Source organism: Dermochelys coriacea, chromosome 8 (genome assembly GCF_009764565.3).
Source record: "Dermochelys coriacea isolate rDerCor1 chromosome 8, rDerCor1.pri.v4, whole genome shotgun sequence".
NCBI lineage: Eukaryota > Metazoa > Chordata > Testudines > Dermochelyidae > Dermochelys > Dermochelys coriacea.
This window is the reverse complement of record NC_050075.1, coordinates 36,252,414-36,274,842: the sequence shown is the minus strand read 5'-3', so window position 1 is coordinate 36,274,842 and position 22,429 is coordinate 36,252,414. Positions and strand designations below refer to the sequence as shown.

The window sequence follows — 22,429 nt, the reverse complement described above, 5'->3', positions numbered from 1 at the left end:
ATTGCAAGAGTTGCTAACACTGTGGAGCCAAAGAGGGACACGGGGGGGGGGGGAGGCAGGAAACTGGCCCAAAATGCTGCCTACAGCAAAATTTCCAGAACAAAAACAAAATAAATGACTTCCCATGTACTTTGTCCCAGCCTCATTCCCTATGTTCTCCTTCCCATGTCTCCTGATACAGCTTGCCAGTGCACTAGGTGCATCACACACACCTATATGCTGATGCAGCATTGCTTTGCTGTCATTCAGGGCCCATGCTTTACTCCCTGGCTATGATTTCCCTCCTTTTAAAATGTTTCTGTTCATTTTTACTCTAAAACTCTCTCTTTCTTCAGAATATTTTTCTTTCCTAGTTTGGCTTTTCTCCAGAATCTATTTTTACCTCCAGCATATTCTCTCTCTCTCTCTCTCTCTCTCTCTCTCTCTCTCCCTTTCTCCTCTCTTTTTAAATTATCTGTGCTCCCCGCCCCCACTCATTTCTACTTTTAGACCTTACCCTCCTCCTCCTCTGATTCTGCAAGGGTGTGGTTTTTGCTCACCCTACAAATGCCAGTGATGAATGTTTTGGAGGATCAGAGGGCGCTGGAGTGAATGTGAAGGGGTGAGCCCCACTTGCCAGCTCGCTGACAGCCCTTTCCAGGCACTGCACGTAAATTTTGCAGTGTTTGGGGAAAATGATTTGTCTCAGTTCCTGTGTTAGCTCAGCCAGCCCCACACAGCACACGCCTGGGTATTTGATTGTAGAATTCTGAAGCTTACCCATTGGGTCATTTCCACCGGTATTTTTAATCTTCAAGGTACATTTCCCTTCCCTCTGCCTCATTTGCTGAACTCCACAAAATGCAGATATACCACTGTCTAACAAAGCCACTCCATCTTGTTACTGGTAAAGCTGCTGCAAGACACTTCTTAATATGTTATTTCTGAAAGTTACCTTTCAAGTCTTTTTTTGTGCGTGTGAAGAAAAGGTAATTTGAGGCACCAGCCTGCATCTTGGCAGAATTAATCAGCAGAATTCCCAAGTCAGAACAGGCAATTTCTTCTCCACATCTCTTCCCCTTCCCCCAAACACAAAGCACTCTGCGTACACACATGCACGTACGCTGTTATAGCAGCTTCTCCTAACCTAGATTTTCAAACCCCCCAGCCAAAACTCTACCCTTCTTTTTTTTTCTAGAGACAGAAATACAAAATTGTTTTAAGTTTAATTTTTTTCAATTTTTTTTTAATTATTGGATAAAAAACTGATTTAAATCCATCTTTCAGGTGACACACAAAACTGAGGTTGGGAGCACTTGTGGTCATTAACAATTCCTTGGCATTTTCCACAAGCGTAGTTCTATTGACCTGAGTGTGCTGGACAAATTCCAGTCTGGAACATTACATTCTGCCATCCTGGATCCCTGTGTGTCATTTCAGCTAGCTAGAGTGTTCTTCACTCCCTGTCCAACCTATTGTGTAGCATTACAGTGTGTTGTTTAACAGCTGCTGTGATCCACCACAGAGGTGGCTGCACTGGAGTAGGGAGCAAAGTGATTTTTTACGCATGCGTGCGCACACACAACCCAGATACTGCAAATGCTTACTCCTGTGAGTAATACTTACTCATGCGAATCATTGAATCCAATGGGACAACTGCCTGTGTAAGGACTGCTGTGAATAAGTGTCTGTGGGATCTCGCCCATAGTTCTTGTCACCTCTGTGATCAGGAGAGACAGGCGCAATATAAATGTCTGACATGAATGCTGTTATTTTAATATGTGGCCTGTCATAAGGAACCTGAGTTTATTTTAAAGACATGTTGTCATAACTTGATCTGCGATTGAGTTTACAAAGTGTGCGTTGGATATACTGTTAATGGAACTTATGGAGTGTGTGCGCGTGCTAGAGAGTCAGTGTCTATGAGGGGAGTGGAATGAGAACAGCTGAAGATCTGAGTCTTTGTCTTCTAAATAAACCGCAGCTTTGCTATAACTCTGCCTTGGCCCTCTATCCTTCTGCTACCTCCCAGCCAACAATGACAAGTTCCTTAAAATTCTGTTTGCAGTGTAGTTGTAGCCTTGCTGGTCCCAGAATATCAGAGAGACAAGGTGGGTGAGGTAATAGCTTTTATTGGACTAACTTTTCTATTGGTGTGAGAGACAAGATTTCAAACTTACTCTTTTAGCCCTGAAGAAGAGCTCTATGTGGTCCGAAAGCTTGTCTATCTCACCAACAGAAGTAGGTCCAGTAAAAGTTATTACCTCACCCACTTTGTCCCTTTAACATTCTGTCCAATTCTTCCCTCTCTTTGTGCGTGTGTTTTGGAAGAGCAGCAGCCAGGAACAGCGTGAGGGCCACTGTAGCTGTCTTGCAGGGATCACATTTTTATAGTGCTCTTCAAAATTAGGCAGTAATTTAAGCCAGTGAACCTTCCCTAGCAATTAGAGGGCTGTGCCTCTTTGCCATGCTCATGGCAAAAGCTGACTCAGCAATGCCCTGTCCCTAACTACCTCCTCTGTCCTGACTCAGTGGTTTTCAGGGGAAACAGATCAGGAGTGATTGGTATTCAGCCCCAGATATGAATGGGATCATTCTAGCCCTGACATGCCTGATGATTGGATGCGTCCACCCCTCTTGACCGCTGAAGTTTATTGATGGCTCCAAAAACAGATGGGCCAAATTCTGACCCTCCTGCTCAGCAGAGGCCTGTTCAAAAGCCCGCAGGGAGCTTTTTCATTGACTCTGATGAGCTTTGGATCAGGTCCCAGGTGTAGAGACCAGCCCTGCAGTTTAGGTAGGCTCTGGGGACATGGGGCAGGACTGGTACCTCCATCTCACACAAAATCCCCCATGTTCTCTCACTGCGGGGCTGGGGTTTGCCTACCCCACAGGAAAATATATGGGGCCTGTCTCCAAATCTGGCAGATCCCAGGAGACCTGTGTGAGGCCACGGATATCCTCCCAGATGCCCTATACATCTGAGACCCTGCAGCATGGCTCCATTGGAACTGTGCTAACAAGGACTTGTCCATGGCCCCTAGGAGGGTATATGGAAAAGAGAATGGAACCTGTAACAGTATTACCAAGTTCATGTGGCTGGAGGAGGGACGATGCATGTCCCCAATGCCCCCATCCACTCCTGCCTCCAGTCTGTTCATTGCCCAGTCTCCATCCTTTACTACAGCAGGGACCCCACACCGCATGCAGGTGGCTCCCTGGCTCTAAGGAGCTAGTGCCACATTGGAGGCTATAACCACAGTCTGTGCAAAAAGAGGTGAAATGAGAGCAGGGAGAACAAGGGGCCTCAATCTAGTTCAGTGAGCTCAGAGAGAGAGGCTGGTGCTGGGCTTAAGGTCACAGCTAAAAATTCAGGAAACCCAGGTTCTGTTCCCTGTTTGTCCTTGGACTTAGTCTCTGGGCCTCATTTCCCCATGTGTACAATGGGGATAACAGCACTGCCCTACCCTGGGGGAGTGAGGACAGATCCATTAGATTGTGAGGTGCTCATGACAATGGGAGCTGTATGAGAACCTCAGATATTCTGGCCATAGTTCGGTCCCCTACTGCCTTCCTCAGCTCTGCATGCCTCCAGGCATTGAAAAATTACTCTTTTTTTTTTTTTTTGTACAGGAGCATATATCTCTTTGGATCCTAGCAATTGTTGCTGGCTATAACTGTCCCTTGTGGTTTAACCCATCACTCATTGTCAGTTTAAACAGCATGGCCTGCATCCTTAGTTTCCAGGGTAAATCTGAGTCCACAGATAAAACAGTCCCCCACAGCCTAAAATACACCAATCACATGCTAAATCCTACTCTCCTCCTCCCCATACACACACCTTTTGGATAATCAGAAATTACTATGCGTGACAGTTGCTTTTTCTTGAGGCCAAATACTGTAGTTCCTTATTTTTAATTTTTATTAGAACCTGCATAGCTATTAATGTGCATTTGGAACCAAATGGTGTGAAAATTTTCAACTTGGGAAACAATACCACTTTTCCTAGTTATAAACAAACACAATAAAACTAGGTTTTAAAATCCTTAACTGCTTTTATGCCTCCACTCTTTTTGCAGTTACTCAAATGGGAAAAATAAACTGAGCCAATTATTCTGCAAATATTCTTTTCCTTACCCTGAGTTCGCAACTACACAACGCATTGTGTGCTGAGCCTTTCTTCTTTGCATTAATAAATTAAGCAGGTTTCAGAGTAGCAGCCGTGTTAGTCTGTATTCGCAAAAAGAAAAGGAGTACCCGTGGCACCTTAGAGACTAACAAATTTATTAGAGCATAAGCTTTCGTGAGCTACAGCTCACTTCATCGGATGCATCTGATGAAGTGAGCTGTAGCTCACGAAAGCTTATGCTCTAATAAATTTGTTAGTCTCTAAGGTGCCACGGGTACTCCTTTTCTTTTTATAAATTAAGCAGTAAGCCGACTTTTGGTGACTTAGGGAAGAGGGATCATCTACCTTGTGCGGATGGGGAAAAAGAGCCACAGATGTCATGTGAATTGCCCAAGGTCAGACAGAGCGAGAGTGACGGAGCCAGGGACAGGTTTCAGAGTAGCAGCCGTATTAGTCTGTATTCGCAAAAAAGAAAAGGAGTACTTGTGGCACCTTAGAGATTAACAAAGACTTCATCCCCTTCCACCTGGGCTGTAGCTCACAAAAGCTTATGCTCAAATAAATTTGTTGGAGCCAGGGACAGGATCCAGGGCTGAGATTCTGTACTTTTCCAGAACTCACAGCCCAGGTGGAAGGGGGATGAAGGTGGTTTTAAACCACCTCGGCACCCTCCTGGTCCTGAGCTGCTCTGAGGGCTGGAGAAGAGGCTGGAATAACTGGGGGCCTCTCAAAGTTACAACAGCCTCCCCAGGCTGCCTGACGGGCCACAATCTCCACAGTGATGTGTGCTGAGGCCCTGCCCTTAGGCCCTGCCCCAAACGCACCCTTCCTGGCCCCAGCCCTAGCCCCAGCCCTGCCCCTGCCACCTGGGCTTGGGAAGGGGTTCTCAGAAGGCAGTCTTAGAGCTGTCTTCCACAGTACCTGCACCATGGAATACTCCCAGCTCAGTTATAGGGTGATCAGGCCACTTTACACATGCCAGTCTTCTTACCCGGTGTCTAGGGGCCAGCATGGGAGGGAAGATCTCATGGCTGGTCTCCTGACTCCCTGTCTTGTGCTTTCGCACAAGATCATCTTCCAGAGAAAATCTTTTAAGTACAAGGAAGCCCCAGTGTGCCAGCCTTTTATCTAATTATTCTTCCTGTATTTCCCATAAACCTCAATCCTCACCTTCTCCAGGAAGAATCTTTCACTGAAGTCCTGGTACACTTCAGGGTGTTAGATACAAAATGAGCCTCTTGTATGTACATCTCGCATGCTAAATTTGAACTTGGATCACTTGTAATGTGGCACTTGTGCTGTAGGATTGGTCACCGACATGCCATGGTTCTGATTCTACTCCCTGGTTGGCTAACGTAAGATTTATAAACAGCAGCCCCTCTCTCTGCTCACAGATTGTACCCAGACATGCAACTCTTTCAACAGATTGTAACAGAGCCTGTCACAATGGCTGTGGAAGCCTTTCCTGGATGAGCCGCCTCACTGACACATATTCCTGGACTCTCTTGCCATGGCTCTTTGCAGGGGTTTGAGCAAGTGGTCTTGTGAATGCCAGCGACATGGATAGGACTCCTCCCAAGGACATCTGGGAGTGGTCCTTGGCTGTATGCACCAGGCTGTGCTTCGAACTATTTGCTTTCTGTTGAGAGGCTGGGACTCCGGGTGCACTGGACAGCCCATAATCCAGACCCAGCGCTGCAAGATGGGTGGTGGCAGGCAGGTCCCTCTTGCTCCCTGGTAGAAGGGTAAGGATTGATACAACCCAGATGGAACCAGGGCAGCTTTCACTTTCCTGAGGCTTAGCATCTCTCCTCCCCAAGAACAGGATCCCTCTGGCATAGGGCATGTCCTTCAGCTTCTCCTGACCTGCCTGATGAAGGCCTGAAGAATGCAGCCACATCTCATTGGGCACTAGTGCCAGAGAGCGCTGATGTCATTGCCTGCAAGCGATGTAGACTGAGGATCCTTTCATCTGAAGGCAGCCACCAGACCTGGTTTGGGGCGGGAGGGTTGACAGTGTGAGTCAGCTAGTCAGAGCACCCTCCTTTACCAGACTCCCATGGGGAAAGGAGGGGGAATAGCCAGTGATGTCACTCTGCAGGAGACATTTATGATCAAGCACCTTCTTCTTCTTTTGTATGGCTGATGTAGAGCAGCAACTACAATTTCACCTGAATTTGATCGAGCCAAATGCTACATCAGAAGTAGCAGAATTTATTGTAGTAATGCCTCCTTCATATTTATAAATTGGGCAGTAGGGTAGTGATATGCTTGATGGTCTGTCCTGGGGAACCACACTCACACACCAGGGAGTCCTTGATTTTCCATTTGTGCATTAGATGTCTGCATCTACCATGGTTGGTTTGAATTCAGTTCAGAGTTGACCAAGATGACCATGGAAGCTCAAACCCAGGAACCTTCTGTGTGGGATCTGACACCAGGTGCTTATTTTTTAAGACTTGTTTAGCCCAGTCTGCTTTCCAAGGCTCCTTCTGATCATAGCCTGATTGCATGAGGCTAAACGAATATTCCCAGAAAGGCTTGCAGGACTTAAGACATTGCTGGGGGGGTGAGCGGCGTTATCAAGGTCTCAGTGAATAGGAAGGCATCTGTTTTCACAGGCTCACTGAGCTTTGCGGAATGTTGCAGCAGTGCAGAGTATTGTGGGGGAGTGATGTTAGACAGGATAGGTAGCCATGGTGTTGGAGTCTTCTTAAGGGTTCCCATGAGGCACCTCATCACTATATTTAGCTGGGTATCCACGAGTCATGTGTGGCTGCATTTGCTCCATATTGGTGCACAATATTCAGCTACTGAATATACAAATGCTATTGCAGATGTTCGCAACACTGATGCTAACGCACCCCAGGTTGTACCTGCTAGTTTCTGGATTTTGTTGGCTTTCCTTTTTATCTTTGCAGCTACCTTCACAAGATGATCAGGGAAGTAGAGAGTGCGGTTGAGTTTTGCTCTGTGATATGTTGGAGTGTAATTGTGTTGTACATTTTTACCACAGAAAGCTACTTTCAGTGTGGTTTTGGCACTCTTATTATCAAGATGAAATGCACTTACTATTGTTTTTCCAGTTGGTTTGAGCCTCCATTTCCGGAAATATTATTCCATATTTTGGAGGTCCTCAGTTAATGCTTTCTCAGTGTCATGGAGGTTTGTGCTTGGATTGTCATGGCAAAATCATCTACAAATCCAAATTTTTGTGATTTAGTTGGAGGCATGTCACTTATGTAAATATTAAAAAGAGTTGGCACAAGTACAGAGCCTTGTTTATGATATGGGGTGCGCTGGACTTACTCAGAACTGGAGGGGAACAAGCTATACCCACATAATGCACCTTTATCCTGTTAGAACTACAGTCACACTAGGAGTTGCATCAGTATAAAGTTATCACATCCCTAATCTAGAAATATTACACCTCTAGCTGACAGAGTCATACCCGTACAACTGCCACATGTAGACTAGACCTTAGTCTGTACCAGAGCAGGTCAACATTTCTCCTTCAAATTTTTTTTTTGTTTTGATGAAATCTGGCCATTTTTCAAAGGCTGGGTGGGGATTTTTTGTTTGTTTGTTTTTAGTTTGTTTTTTTGCTCACTGTTTTGGATTTCTCATTTTTGTTTCCTTATTGTCAATTTTGATTTGTTGGCTTAGTCACATGGTGGGAATGTTCACAATAAAAACTGCTCTAAAAAAATTTTGCTGGCAACATTTTAAAAAATGCTTTTGAAAAGTACAATTTTTGAAAAAAATCAATCTTTCAATTACAGAAGTACCAGAGCTATTTTTAAAAGATGATCCATTCTGATAGAATGGAATGAAATTGCCTTTCAAAATTAAAAGGAAAGAATGTAAGAGTTTTGACCAGCTCAAGTTTAAGCTCCTTTCTTGGTCCCTTACTTAAGCATGTACATAACTTTGAGGCAAATGCTACTATTTAAGGGAGTAAAGTTATTTCATCTTAAGTGTAGCCTACTGAACTGGGACTCAAGCCCTGGATTCTATTCCTAGTTGTGCCATGGGCCTGCTGAATGATCTTGGGCAAGTCACTATGCCTCTTTGTGCCTCAGTTTACCGCATTGTAAAATGGGGATAAAGCCAGTGGCCTCCACTGTAATGTGCTTTGAGGTCTACTGATGAAAAGATCTATGTATTGTTCTGCTTTTGCAGGATCAGGGCCTTAGAGGGTAAGCTGTTGTAGGCAGGACAGTATCTTCCTGTGTGTTTGTACAAAACCCAGCATAGTGGAGTCCTGATTGGGTCTCTGGTTGCTACTACCAGACTAATAATATATAATTATTAACAATAACGTGCGACTTTATAAAGCTAGTGGAATGTTGGTCCTGATCAAAGGGAGGCCTGCTTTCCTTGTAGTTACTATGTCCCAATCTTTCAGTGCTAGGGGAAGGCCAGCCCTGCATACAGAATACGTAGCTGTGCCAACCAACAGTTCAGTATTTAGCTTTTCAATACATAAAAAGAGCATTAACTACTTTTTGTCTGAAGATCCCCCATTATGGCAGATTGATGCTTTAACACCAGTGTTTGCAGTGGGGGATGTCTTGTACTAGCCTTTGCCATGGAATACCGGCACCACCATGCTTCAACCACCACATCTTTTTGTGCTCATCATGCATGCGGCAGCTCCACCAAGTAACTGCCCCAGTTTGCCAATGGCTCATGCAGTAAGTACCCACCTATCTCAGCTTGGCTCCTCATGGGCTCCTTCTTGCCGCTTCCTTTATCAACTTCCTGCTTCCACGTTCTTTTGGCTAACAGGTTCTATGGTTGGGCAAAGATAGTGACTTCACTGATAACTCGAGGTTTCATGACTCGAGGCCCCAATACCTTGAGGAGCATAGGTTTCAGCTGTGTCAGCTCTCCACACATCTGCTGTCTGTCAATTTTGGGTCACTGCTCTCCAGCTTCTGCTGTATCACTAGATCTCAGCTTGTACCTCATGGGGTGTCCTCTTTCCTTTTTCCTTTCCAGTGGTTAGAGGATGGCCCAGTTGTTGGGACACTTCCTACAAGTGCCACGCGAGCATGCCCTTCATAGGTGGCATGATGGCTTTATACTATGCCTCAGAATAGAGTGTGACTGACTTCACTGTGGACTGTGCTCACAGCTGTCCCTGGGAGCAGTGCCCCAGACAGAGTTCCTGCACACGCTCATGGTCTCCTCTGGAGCTCCCTATGAACCTGGCACAAAGTCGGCCTCCAAGGTCTAAAGTCTTCCTTCAGCCCTGAGCAATCCAGAGCTGAGGCCCTTAACTGGGCATGGAGCCTGTACCAGCGCTGCCTATATCAGCATCTGTCTGGCATGACAGGCTTTGCCCCTGCCCCACATCTTTGAGGGGGTGAGTGAGAATCAGTGCTCAGGATCACTGGGAAGGACTAACGAGCCCACAGAGCCTTCACACACTGCTGTGCTTGCTGCTTGATGCACCAGGCGCTCAGTCCTCCTCGATCTCCAACTTTCAGGCAGCTCTCCCCTAGTGGCAAGGGGTGAAAAAATCCATCTAGCCTAGCCCATAGTGCATTAGTACTGAACTCTGATCTGAAGTTAGCTGGAGATGTCAGTCAGTTCATGTCTTCGTCCAGATCAGCATGGTGGGACTGAAGATTTTTGTTCCACCAATGTCCTAATACCGGTGGCCAGGTTCTCTGCTGGACCAGATACTAAAGGCAGCCCCTCTCTGATGGAGGATCCTGCATTCCCCACTTCACTGAAAAGATGGTTCTGGCCATTCCCTTTACTTGGCGACTGACCTGGACTGCAAAGCAATAGATGGCTCCTCATGTGGATATGGTGGCAGACCTCATCCACTTTACTCTGAACCAGCTTGGATGTGCAGCATCTTCCCCCTGACTGGCTGTTTCCTAGGGGCTTGAATCCTAGGGGATTCCAGCAAGACTGGCATGCCATCAATGGTTCACAGGGCTCTGGAAATTAGCAGGAAAGAAGAACATTCCCCAAGGCTTCTGGAAAAACCACACTCCCTGCTGGACGAGTATTCAGCACTAGACAAGCTAAGAGGCAGTGCAGCCATCAAGATGAAGACAAAGAGTTAAATCCCTATCACCTCTAAAGCTGGTTTGAATCCATTACAGGATGGGCACCACCAGCTGAGAGCTGTTGGAGAGCCAGCATGAAATAAGACAATGGTCTCAGAGGGCTTTCTAGAGGGCTCTAATCAGCCTCCTTATTGGCAGATGCGTCAGAGACTGACCAAGGACTGAATGGATATGGAGAATAAACGTCCATCTTTCACCACCAGGGTGATCTGTTCTGCACTGGGTCCTGCTGACGAAGTGTGGGGAGGAACCTCCCTCTGATGCTCCTGTGCTAGACCTGTTCTGTGGATGAATGAGAGGCCTTGTCCTTCAGCATTCTCAGCCTGGTATTTTTCACCAGTGCTAAATTAACTTTTTTTAAAAAACTGAAAAAAGATCAAGACACGTTTATTTAATGGAGCTCCCTGCAGGAGCTAGAAGAGATGAGGTCATTCTCTGACTCCCAACGAAAGCTGACAGCTCTAACTAACATTAAAGCCGGAGCCGACAGGAACTGAAATAGCATGATCGTGAGCACGTGGCATTGAAATCAAGCTCCAGGCCAATCTGACCCAGCCGCATGCTGCTATTCTGAAAGTTGCCCAGACCCCAGTGACAAATGCACCATATTAAATATTCCTTAACCGGGCTCAAGCCCACCTTTGTTCCTGACATTAGTAGAAATCATGCCAAAGTCCGGCACTGTCAAGGAGATTCTGAAGAATCTTTCAAAGTTAATGGGGGGTGATTGCTGATGGCAGGGTCAGGGAAAGCACGAGTAGGAGAAGTAAAGGGGAGAAAGGCTTTGGGAGGCTTCAGCTGGGGATATGGCCATGGGAGACTCTCTAGGAGGAAAAGGGTAAGTCCCTCCATCCTTTCTCAATGTTTTGCAAAGTGGCCTCTGATTTTCATAGATTTTAACACCAGAAGGGACCATTAAGATCATCGATCTTTGGATGCCCAACTGGAGAGCCCTTATAAGCATGTTATTATAAGCAATAAACTTTAGTTCTGGAGAGTGTCCCAATGCAATGTCATTCCACTGCTAGGGCATCTCTAGGCAACCAAGCACTGTCCTGGGAGCTGGAAACTGCCAGCTTCTAATCCCACCACTACCACCAGCTGACTCTGCCCTCCACCAAGACAGGCAGGCTGGCATTCTGTGCAGCGCCTCCAGCCCGACCAAGCTGGGGAGGGAGGAAAGTGGCTTTACACGACCACTTGATCCTTCAGAATCTGGGCTGCTCCAAAATAGCCCCAGATGTAAGTCGGAGGAGCTGGCGACTCTTCTAATTTATGGCAGTCCATCAAAGCCAGCCTATGGGCTGTGAAGCAGGCCAGGATCCACACATTACTATTCATCTACCCCGTTCCCTCAGCCCATGCCCTATCCGGGGGATTAGGAGGGGGGCATCAGAGTGCTGCACTTCAGGAAACTTGAAAGCTATTTGTGATGCATTAACAGCCCTTATGTGTGATGGAACAGTTTGGAGGGGCCAGATTCTGTCTTTTAACTGATTTGTGCCTCAATTTCCCCATCTGTACACTGGAGATGGGCACCTCCTGGGGCAATGGTTAGGAATGGAGCATTAACATTTGGAAGGCACATGGAGGCTTTTCTACGAAAGGGGGTTTAAGGGACAAAGGATTCCCATTACTGTGAAAGCAATGGATAGAGATCGCAGCAGAATGGGGTCATAGCCTCTCCTGCAACCTACCAGCCTTCAGCACACAGTGACCGTGATAGCGGTCCATACCTACTCATGCTAAGCTAAGACCAAAAACCTAAATGTTCATTAAAGCATCTCTTGGCAGAAACCCCATCCTCAATTACAAAAATCTTTTCATTTTTTTTTATGACTCAGAAGCCTGTGAGACCTCGTAATCTAATTAACTAAAGCGCCTGCTCCTGCAGCTCCACTGGCCCAAATAATACAAATAGCTGAATCCCTGGCATTGTGTATCCCCTCCTGGCCCACCAACCAGCAGCATCCCTTCCACTGGGCCACCCCAGGCTCCCTGAGCTCTCACTGGGCAGTCCATGAACGGAGGACCCAGATTGGCTAGTGCAGCTCATGGAACCTGCACAAAGTAATGGGGCTCCCTGCCCCTCTCCCCACATCCCCCAGAGAGCTGCGCAGTAGGAACAGAGAGCTGTTTACAGATAGGCAAGGGATGGTGGGTGAAAAAGGGCTCCATACCGCCATGCTCTCTAGGGGGCACTAGAGGGTAACTTGTCCTCAGGTGGATTATAGAGCAGGCTTCAGGCTGCATAATGACCTGGGGTAGGTGCGGGGGCAGCAGGGCAGGCTGTTCTGAAGGCTCTGCCCTCCAAACCCTTTCCTCATGGAGTAGAGAACTGGGCTTTTCTCTGCTAACTGGAGCCAGTGGGGCCTCGTAATCTCTGGCACTCAATCTCTAGTCTCCAAGAAGACAGGGGGCTGTACCCAAACTTGAGCCCACAACCTCCTCCCGTACCCCCTCCTGCACTCCAAACCCCTCGGCCACACCTCGGAGCCCCCTCCTACAACCTAAACCCCTCATTCTGAGCCACAACCCCCTCCCCCAGCCTGGAGTCCCATCCTGAACTCTGAACCCCTCATTTCTGGCCCCATCCTGGAGCCCTTACCCCCTCCTGCACCCCAACCCCCTGCCCCCTCTATGAACAAGTGAGCAAGGGTGGGGATTGGAGTGAGCTGGGGCTGGGCCTCGGAGAAGGGATGGGACAGGGGTGGGCCTCAGAGTGGGGCAGGGTCAGGTTGTTCGTTTTTGTGCAAATAAAAAGCAGCAACCCTAGCCACCATCTCTCCACCACCGCTCCCCACTGCCATTCCTCCGGTAGTAGCTGGACCCTGACTGAGTTCAGAGGCAGTACCACAATGCTGATCATCAGAGGAGCCCCATGGGCATATGTGGCTGCTCCTCCGGGCATCAGGAACTGTTACATTGAAACATGTTCCCTCCCGGCTCCTAACAACCACACAGGTTGGGGCTGGTGCAAACTAAGCTTCAGCTGAGGGGACGGGGGGCTTTATAGTTAGTTTTGCTAACAAACACAAACCTCAATTCAAGCGTTCTCCCAAGTTTGGCTGCAGGCTCTTCCCTCCCTGATGCTAGTTCCCTCTGATTGACAGACACACTCAGGGCACGATTTGTGCTTGCCCAGTGCCCTAGCGTGTGGTCAATACTAGCACAGGGACACCACAAAACAAGGGCATGGCTCACCAGGGAATTTCCCTGGAGCTGTGGAGCAGGGGTCTCTCGCTCTAGTTTCCTGCCTTCCTGCAGGAGGCCTTGGCAAAGGAGCCTTCAGGGATGGGCATAGGGTGCTTGGAGGAGTGCCCAGGGGATTCTAGAAACCTAGATATACAGCGCCTCTATCTTGACCCTAGTGACAGCCTAGCGCCAATGCCAGGCCGAATCAGGGGCATTAGACCTTTTGTATTTCTGGGCTGGAGCGAATAGGCCCAGCTGACCTGATGGCAAGAGTGATCCAGGAGAGCTGGTGGCTTTGCTGCGCAGGTTGCTACAACCCAACAGGGTGCTGCCAGCCCCAAGCAATCACCAATCACGAGGCAGGGCCACCAACGTTACGAGATGGCTTAAAAATCACAAGAGGTGCAAAATAATAGATCTAGGGATCATTTTATTTGCTGTCCGGCTTCTGAACCTTTCAGGGATGCTCACGCCACATTTTCATAGGTATTGTCTGCAATCATGAGGGCTAGAAACTTCCTTTTTTTCTTTTAAGTGGACATTGAGATTCTCAAATAAGCCCATGACTCCAGGAGCTGGAGCTTGATGAAAAAATTCAAATATCATGAGACCTGCCAAAAATAAAACTATTACAGGTGGTAGTACTGCTAACGCCCTGCTATAAGCTGGTATTGTTCCGAGAACTCCTTTCTTGCTACTATGCCCCATTTCATCAGCCCTTGGAACTCCTGGCAAGGTTGCTCAGCAGCCTGAGCTCCATCCCTTGGCTTTGCAGCCTGTCTTTGTTGCAATCTCCTACAGTGGTCCCAGCTTCCCCCTGGCTATGTGACAGCAGCAGCCAGCCTTATGGGATGGAGGAGCAAAGGTGTGTGCAGTCAACTCTCATGCGGATACGTGCAGGGGTCCTATTCGAATCACGCTTTGTGCGTGTTGTGCCATGGAAATAATTTGGGGTAAGCACCTTCTGGCTGCTCACCAGTGCGCATGGCTCTGCATTGCACATGTGCTCAGAGCTCCCTTTTGGAGTTCATAGCAGCACCATTCAGCCTTACCAAAGGGCACACCAGGGAGCGTTATACAGCCCATATACCACTTGCGGCCTGCAACCACGGTTACTGTAGGGCTCCAGCCTGTCCAGGCTCTGCTGAATTGATTTCAGTGGCAGATGGAGAATGTCACCAGCAGAGCAGGGGGGACAGTGGCCTCCTTTTTGCAGGGGAAGACATTGGGCATCCACACCATGACTCGCCGTGGAGAAGACTGTGCTGCCCTGGTCCTAGTGGAGCAGAGGAGGAGACTCTAAGGAAGAGACTCACAGGGAAGAGTAGAGTGGTGAGAGAAGCAGCGGGGAGAGAGAAGAGCAGACATTCTGGGGAAGAGGGGAGGCAGAAAGAAACGAGGGGCAGAAGACAAAGGGCCTGAGTCTCTGTTACTCCATTCCCACCATTGGGAGGCTTTGAGCTCCTGGATTTGAATACCTGGCCCCCAGTGTAAGCTAGAGCGCCTTTGGGGCTGCTCTAACTTATGCTCTGCTTCCCATGGTCCCCTTCGGTCTCTGAGAAGCCAAGAATTATCATAGTGGGTGTGCTGTAGCCACAACCCCAATCCACCCCGTCTGCCACTAGCTGGGATACCAGAGAACCCTTAAGCTAGCTGTAATCAGTCAAGGAGGGCTCAGCAGGTGTCAGGAATGAGGACTCACAGTTGCGCCTGCCCACTCTCCGGCAGCCTACAAGCCCAGCTGAGACACAACATGACTGCAGCTGCAAGCTCTCCTGAGCCTGCCTTGTTCCTGTGTAGCTCCGCTTTGCTCCCACCCGCTCCCTCACCTGCTTCCTGGCTTCAGCTGTGACCCTGGGCTCTGACTTCTGGTCTCAGACTCGGGCTCTGACCTTTGGTGCTGTTCCTGGCCTGTGACTTCTGCTCCAACCACTAGGCCTGACTGCCCACATCCCAGTTTGTGGCAGCAGGGGGGGATTCCTAGGGGCTCTTTAAATGCACTTTAAAGACCTTTCATGCTGCTGAAGCAGCCAAACGGGGCCTGAGTGTGACGGAGCCTCAGGTGCACAGTACAGATAAGGAATGGGTGGGTAGGAAGGGCAAGCCAGGAGCAGAAGGGTGGGAGGAGAGAAGCCATTGATGAGGTGGTGCTTGGAAGAGGCAAACACATTATGGGGTAGTCTGGCACGAGGGGAGCAGCACTTCACCTGGGGAAGGGATGGCCCTGCCTCTGCTGGAGTTTTCCCCCTCCCCCGATATGGCTACCCCTTCCCCCAATCAAGACTTGCTTCTACCTGGGCTCATTAAGATGCTTCTGAAGAGCAAACTCTTTGCCTTTGCAATGTGCCTGCCTGCACCAATGGCTGCAGTTGCCCCAGAGGAGGAACCACCTGGACACCCTTGTTTAATCTTCATCCTTTCCCCGAACGTTACTCACCTGAAACCCTGGTAGGGAGAGCATGGGGCAGGGGAGGATGAGCAGGCAGAAGCAGTGAAGATGACACACCCGGAGGTGCTGATCACCACTAATGTGCCCATCAGTGCTGCCCCAGGCCTGGAATTTGGCCACAAACCCAAATTTGTAGATTCCAAGGCCAGAAGGGACCATTGTGACCATCTAGTCTGATCACCTGTGTAGCATAGGCCAGAGATTTGCCCCAGAATAATCCCTAGAGCAGAGTTTTGAGACAAACATCCCATCTTGATTTAAAAATTGTCCATGATGGACAATCCACCATGACCCTTGGTAATTTGTTCCAATGGTTAATTACGCTCACTGTTAAAAAACGTACACCTTATTCCCAATCTGAACTTCTCTAGTGTCAGCTTCCAGCCACTGGATTGTGCTAGACTTTTCTTTGCCAGATTAAAGAGCCTATTATTAAATATTTGTCCCCCTGTAAATACTTACAGACTTCTAAATAAGTGACTAGTGCTGCACATGAGCATGCGCAGGACGGATGGCCACAAGTGGCTTTGGGGGATAATAAATAAATCTGAAGATTTTTAAGGCATTTTAAGCAATACAGCTACAGTATATAAACAGACCCTACCATGATTGGCTGGGTTACCTCTGATGTTACAAAACCCTCAACCATGAGTTATCCATAAGGCAGGAGCCAAGTCCTGTAAACAGAAAAGGAGGTATTGAGGGGAAGAGGAGAAAAGCAGCCTGTACTGTCCAGTTGTGATACAGGCTCCCTCACCAGCTGGTGGTCCAGCAACGGAGAAGGATGTTAATGCGGGGCACTTGGGAGTCCCGTGGCTTCACTGTTCAGGCTCACAGCTAAACTGTTGGCAGAACTAAAAGGCTCTTTGCTTTTCTGCAGTGCCCTGCCCATGAGGACTGCAGAGTGCTCTGCAAACCACAGTAACTGAAGCATCACAGGTAGGTAGGAAGTATTGTTTCCATTTTACAGTTGGGGAACTGAGACACAGAGAGACTGAAGCCCAGATCCTCCACAAAAGGATCTGGGGTCCTAACTCTCATTGATTTCCATGGAAGTTAGGATCCAGAACACCTCTGTGGGCCTTAGTGAGTTGGCCAAGGTCACACAGGAAGTCACTGGCAGACCCAAGAACTGAGCCTGTAACTCGTGACTTCGAGGCCTGTGCTTTAACACTCAGCCATCCTTCCTTCTGATGGACAATGGTCTTATTCTCAGGGACACCTGGCTTTCATCTGTTCCCTTTGAAAAGCACATAGAGCCTTCTGCTGTGTGATCAGAGGCTTTGGTCTCCTCCTCTCTCTATTTTCACTTTCTGGGAAAATGGAGGGTCATAGTATTTTGTTTGGCTGCACTTTGTCAAAAGGAAAATTCACCTTCTGTAACATGCTGTATGGTCAGCCCCAAGCATTCAAAACTCCTGAGACACAACACTGCTTAAAAATCAGGAGATATTAAAGACGATGAATTTGGGGGTCTGTTTTCTTGACTTCTGGGGTTGAGTCTCATATCTTCCATCTTTTCTTTGCAACCATGAGGGCTAGAAACTGACTTTACTTTTTTAAATGGCAGCCGAGACTCTCGCAATCACAGGACTCCCGAAGCTGGGGCTTTAAAACACCAAACATCGTGAGACTTGCGCTAAAAGCACAGGGTTGGCAACAGGGAGAGACACACATGAAAAATGAGCCCTGGAATGGCTCCAACCTGCTGGCTCAGGAGGCAATGATGCAGCCCTCTTTCCGCCATCCCTCTGTAGGCCCACCTGCTCTGGGAACATGCACATTGGAGATTAGGAAAAGTTCTGGCCAATGTCGGATATGGCCCTCAGGGGAGCTGAGTTGTGGTACTGACTTGCTGAGAGCACGGCTGCTCCAGGACCCATATTGCCAATGGGCCAAGGAAGGCAGCACAGAGACAGAGATCCCATGGCGATTGCCCCGGCCTCCAGCAGATCCTTTGGGATCTAAGGTTTCTTTGGCCAGGGCCCTGTCCACCCGTAGGAAGAGGAGTGCACAAAGTTCACTCCCCCAACAGAAGGATGAGGAATAGCTTCCATGGACAAGATCCTGTTTATCTGTTGTGCTTATCTGGCCCCCATTACTGTGGAGTCCAAGCACCCCACTATCTGTAATGCATTTCTCCTCCCGAGACCCCTGGGAAGCAGGCCTGGGCTGTTATCCTCATTGTACAGGTTGGGACGTGAGGTTCTAAGTGACTTAGCCAAGGTCACACAGCAAGTCTGTAGCAGAGCAGGGATTTGAACCTGGATCTCCCTAACCACTGAGCCTTCCTTCTCTATGCAGCATCCTCAGATGGTGTGAATCAGCCAAGCCTCATTGACTTGGACAGAGCTGCACCCACTTGCACCAGCTAGAGATCTGGCCCCACGAGTGCCCACATTCAGCCCCCAGCCCACCAGGCATGTTACTATCACATGGGGGAGGGTTTGTCCCTTACAGTTTGCATGGAGCTTAATGGGCTAGATGGTACCTTTGTTGTGGGGGTTAATCTGGACTCTCTGGCAGTGGGAACCCCAGGAGGGGTTCTCCTCAACCCACACAAATAGGTGTCTGGCAGTGTCAGTGTCACCATCCTGCAAACAGGGGCAGCAGGAACTCAGTCAGCTCTTCTGGCTAGCGTGTGCACGGGGGGATGGACACACAAATTAACCACCCAGCTCTCTTAAGGTAAGCTAGTGCCAATGCAAAGCTAGTAGCAGCTGTACTCCCTGGCCACACTGCATCCGGCCCCTGCACAAGGGGAGTGGAGAGGCTCTTGGGCCAGATTTGGGTCCATTCCCCCCAGTCTGCCCTTGTCCAGCCAGGCGGGTCCTGATGCCATGAGGCCCATAATGTTGCTTTGGAGAATGCAGCGTGTGTGCAGCCAGCCTCTTGTATTGAACTAGTGCTGTGACCTTCTGAAATCTCCTCAGGAGGAGTGAGGAGCTGCTTTCCGAAGCGTGTGCGCATGTGAGACAGGGATAATTAGGCAGGAAAGCCCCCAGGCTTGGGGGGACAGGACTCTGCAGGCCTCGCTCCCCACAGTAATGTCTCTGAGTCTGACACAATGCTGGCCCCAGCACAACGGGCAAGTTCTCTGATCTGGCTTCCTACTTGACAGGAGATAGCGAAGATGGCTCTGCCTAGATGCCTCACTCTGGCTGGCTCCCTGCTCTGTACAAAGAGATTTCAGTGATGGCTCAGGGCGAGGTTGTCACATGCAGCCAGGGCCTAAAGGGAGGGCTGACGCAAAACCACGCTGTTCCCCGGGGAGCTCCCCGCTTGTGCAGGAGGGAGGAGACACCCCTTCAAAGGGGACAGCTATGCCTCCCAAGTGGCCGGCATGGGGAGGGCAGTCATCATCGTTCCCTTTACCATCCACTTCCAGCTGAGCTGCTCCTGGACAGGGGAATGCATCTCAGTAACAGCCTCTGTGCTCCCCTCTGCGTGTGCACTGTAGTTCTGGCAGGTCCATACCTGGGCTGCCCAAAGAGCCCCAAGGAAAGGCTGATCTTTACTTGGGCTACCCCAGGGGATAGGGTAAGGCCACTTACTCCCCATCCCTCCCACTGGCAGCCAAAATCTTAGCCTTAAAAGAGAAACACCACCTTTACCTCAGTGACTAGGACTGTTAGTAAAAATACCATGGTTTTTTTTAAACACAGGCTGCACCTTGCAGTAGGGCCTCTTCAGTACTTGTTAAGTGCCTTCTGCAATGTTTATGGCCTTGCGGATAGAGCAGGAAACTTGCACACCAGACTCCTAGGTTCTCTGCCCAACAATATCACTAATTGTGGTGTGACCTTGGGGAAATCACTTCACCAATCTGTGCCTCAGTTTCCCTGTGGGATGACAGTGTTATCGCTGGGGTTGAGGGTTAATATGGGGAGAAAGTATCCAAAGAATGGAGACAGCAAGAATGAACTCCCTTGTCATTTCGGAACCTCATGGCCCTGGACTTTGCACTTCAAAATGATCTTGAGGGGGAAAATACAAGAGATCTCCATTTACACCTGTACTTAACTTTTTTGGGGGAAACAGCTGAACTGAGAGCCATTTAGTTTGTGGCTCAGCCCTCCGAGACATGCCCTCCAGGCTCAGACTCCCACTTTCAGACTTTCCCCTTGTTCGCTCTGGACTTGTATAGGAAAAATCTTGTTCACAAAAATCCTAGCTGAGCTGCACACTTTGAAGTACCCAGTAATGTACAAATTGATAGACACATGCAGGTTTCTTTTTTATAAAATGCCTAATAATATGCTACATTTTCTTGCTAAAAGTATCATCCACTCAGATGTGGAGAATGTAGGCTGTAATACCAGCTACAGGAATGCAGGCCCGGAACACCATGCCCCATCATCCAACAGGCACAAATCTCTGTTTATCCTAGCAATTAATCCTCCCCTATGTTTGGTGATATTATAATTACAAAAACATTGCCATTCTGACGGGCTTGTTTCCACCAATGTATTTTACTTTATTTACATCACCACAATAGGCTACAGCAAACAAAAAAAAAAAGGGTGAAATTGTATTTAGAGAGACAATACCACATGCATTCCCAATGCATTTTGTAGATGTAAGTCACAAATTACACGTTTATTGTATGAGCACACAATAAGATCAGATTAAATATTGACTAAAACTGGCCTAACGCACAAAACAATGAAAAGCACAATAGTATGATTTAATCTAAACCACTAGAGAAATACATATTTGTAACATACAACATGCCTTTCCCATAGAAATACTCTTTGTATTCTAGCTAGTCTTAGGCAAGAGAATTTCTTCCTCATAAATTATGTATTTTTTTTCAGTTGCCAACACATTCCCTTTACCAGTTGCAAAAAAATTTCATACCGTCTGGTTTATAAATGGGCAGGTGGTGATCTCTCTGCATTCTCAAAACTGAGATGAGGAATTAAATATGGCTAAAGTAAAAAAGTATTTCCCCTTTGTCCCCAAAATGTAAAATAAGCCATTACAGTGTAGTCATTATAGGCACCTCATTAGAAAGTACTTTCACACCTAGCTGAGGATCAGCAAACTATCCTGTCTTCTCCTTCCTGCCCTCCCCACAAAAAATACAAAAAGCCCCACCAAAAAACAAAACAAAAAAAACCCAGCAAGACACAAATGCCAATATAACAATTAAGATAATAATATAGTGCAGAGTGGGCTAAATATACAATCTTCCCAGATGCTAGACCTTTAAATTCTGCAATACTGTCCTGCCTCATTCAAGATTAGAAGAGAACTGTAACCTAGCAAAGACAAAAAGACAGAAGGTAAGAAAAAAATCCCACCGATCAGTAAAGCCCTTCCATAGTCCAGATGCAGTCCTATCACTTCAGCTTCTCTGTACCATCTCCATGACAACTGTGTAATGTGGATGCTATAACCACTGCTGAACTGATCTTTAAATATAGCTTTGTTATAAACCATAGTACAGAATATGTCAGAGTCTTGGTAAAGGAAACTTGCCCTATAAATGAAGGAGGTAATTAAAGAGTCCCATTTTCATGTTCCAGATATTTTAAATAACCAGGAGAATTAATGTGTTCCTCTTAATGGGTAGAGGATTTGGAAATCAATAACAGCCATCAATTGTTTTTGGCGAGTAATGTGTCCGAATACTACACCCCAAATTCCCAGTCCAGACTTCCAGCTGAGAGTTGGAAAAGCAGATTCAGAGAATGGGCATCTGGACGGACACACACACACACCCCAACTGAGACAATTCAATCCCTAGCATTGAAGCACAAAGCTGATACATCAAATAAATAATAATAATAACGATGCTGCCATGCCTAACCAAGCAAAATAGGACATAGGATGCCATGGGGATGAATCAAGTAAATGATCAACAATGATAATAGTGTATATTGTCCTTGCACTTACCGGAGCAATAAGCCTTTTTTAGTTCCCCCCCAACGCAGCTCTCTTTTCTCCTCACCAATCCATGCAAAATAATCAGCAGCTACACATAAGGAGTTGCCCCATCCCCCATACCTTCCTAGACTTTCCTTTTATTGGTTCCCCCCCCCCTTGCAGTGGGTCACACCTCCCAGGCTTTCCTTCAGGTGTCAAGAGATTGCTAGAGATCGAGCAGAAAGGATGGGAGGGAAAGGGGACAGAAAGGGGAGGGGGGAGAGATAAGACTAAAAGGGAAGGCAGAGAGTGATTGCAGTCAATGAAAGGGTGGAGGGAAAGACCTTGCTACATAAACCTAGAGGAATAGATTGCAGCTAAGCAATCAGCTAGAAGACACTCACTACAGTGGAGTGTGAGCGAACTGCTAAGAATATTCAACGGTTTCTCAAAGCCCAGAGGGACAGATTTGCTATCGGCCAGCCAATCAAATACCTTCAAACTGGAGCTGGCAAAATTCTGCCAAACAGACAGGCCGTCTTTAAGAAATGTAAAAAATAAATAAATAAGCAAACAACAACCTTGGTAAAATTTGCAAGGCTGATGAATGCATTCACAGGGCCTACCTGCTCCCCTATTGCCACCTGGGTCCCCACCCCTCCTCCTACTGGAGCTTTCCAGGGGCTGCATACCACCACCACCCTGCTTTGCTCCTTC

The 22,429-nt window shown here is 47.8% G+C and overlaps 1 protein-coding gene across 1 annotated transcript in view; it reads right to left on the bottom strand.

Moving 5' to 3' along the window:
- The window catches only part of PSD2 (pleckstrin and Sec7 domain containing 2), a 136,012-nt gene extending 113,869 nt beyond the window's left edge, over positions 1–22,143 (bottom strand). Inside the window, exon 1 of the mRNA XM_038414950.2 lies at positions 21,743–22,143. The gene's annotated coding sequence lies outside the window, so the exon portion shown is untranslated. The remainder of the gene's footprint in view (positions 1–21,742) is intronic.
- Between the last annotated feature and the right edge of the window lie 286 nt (positions 22,144–22,429).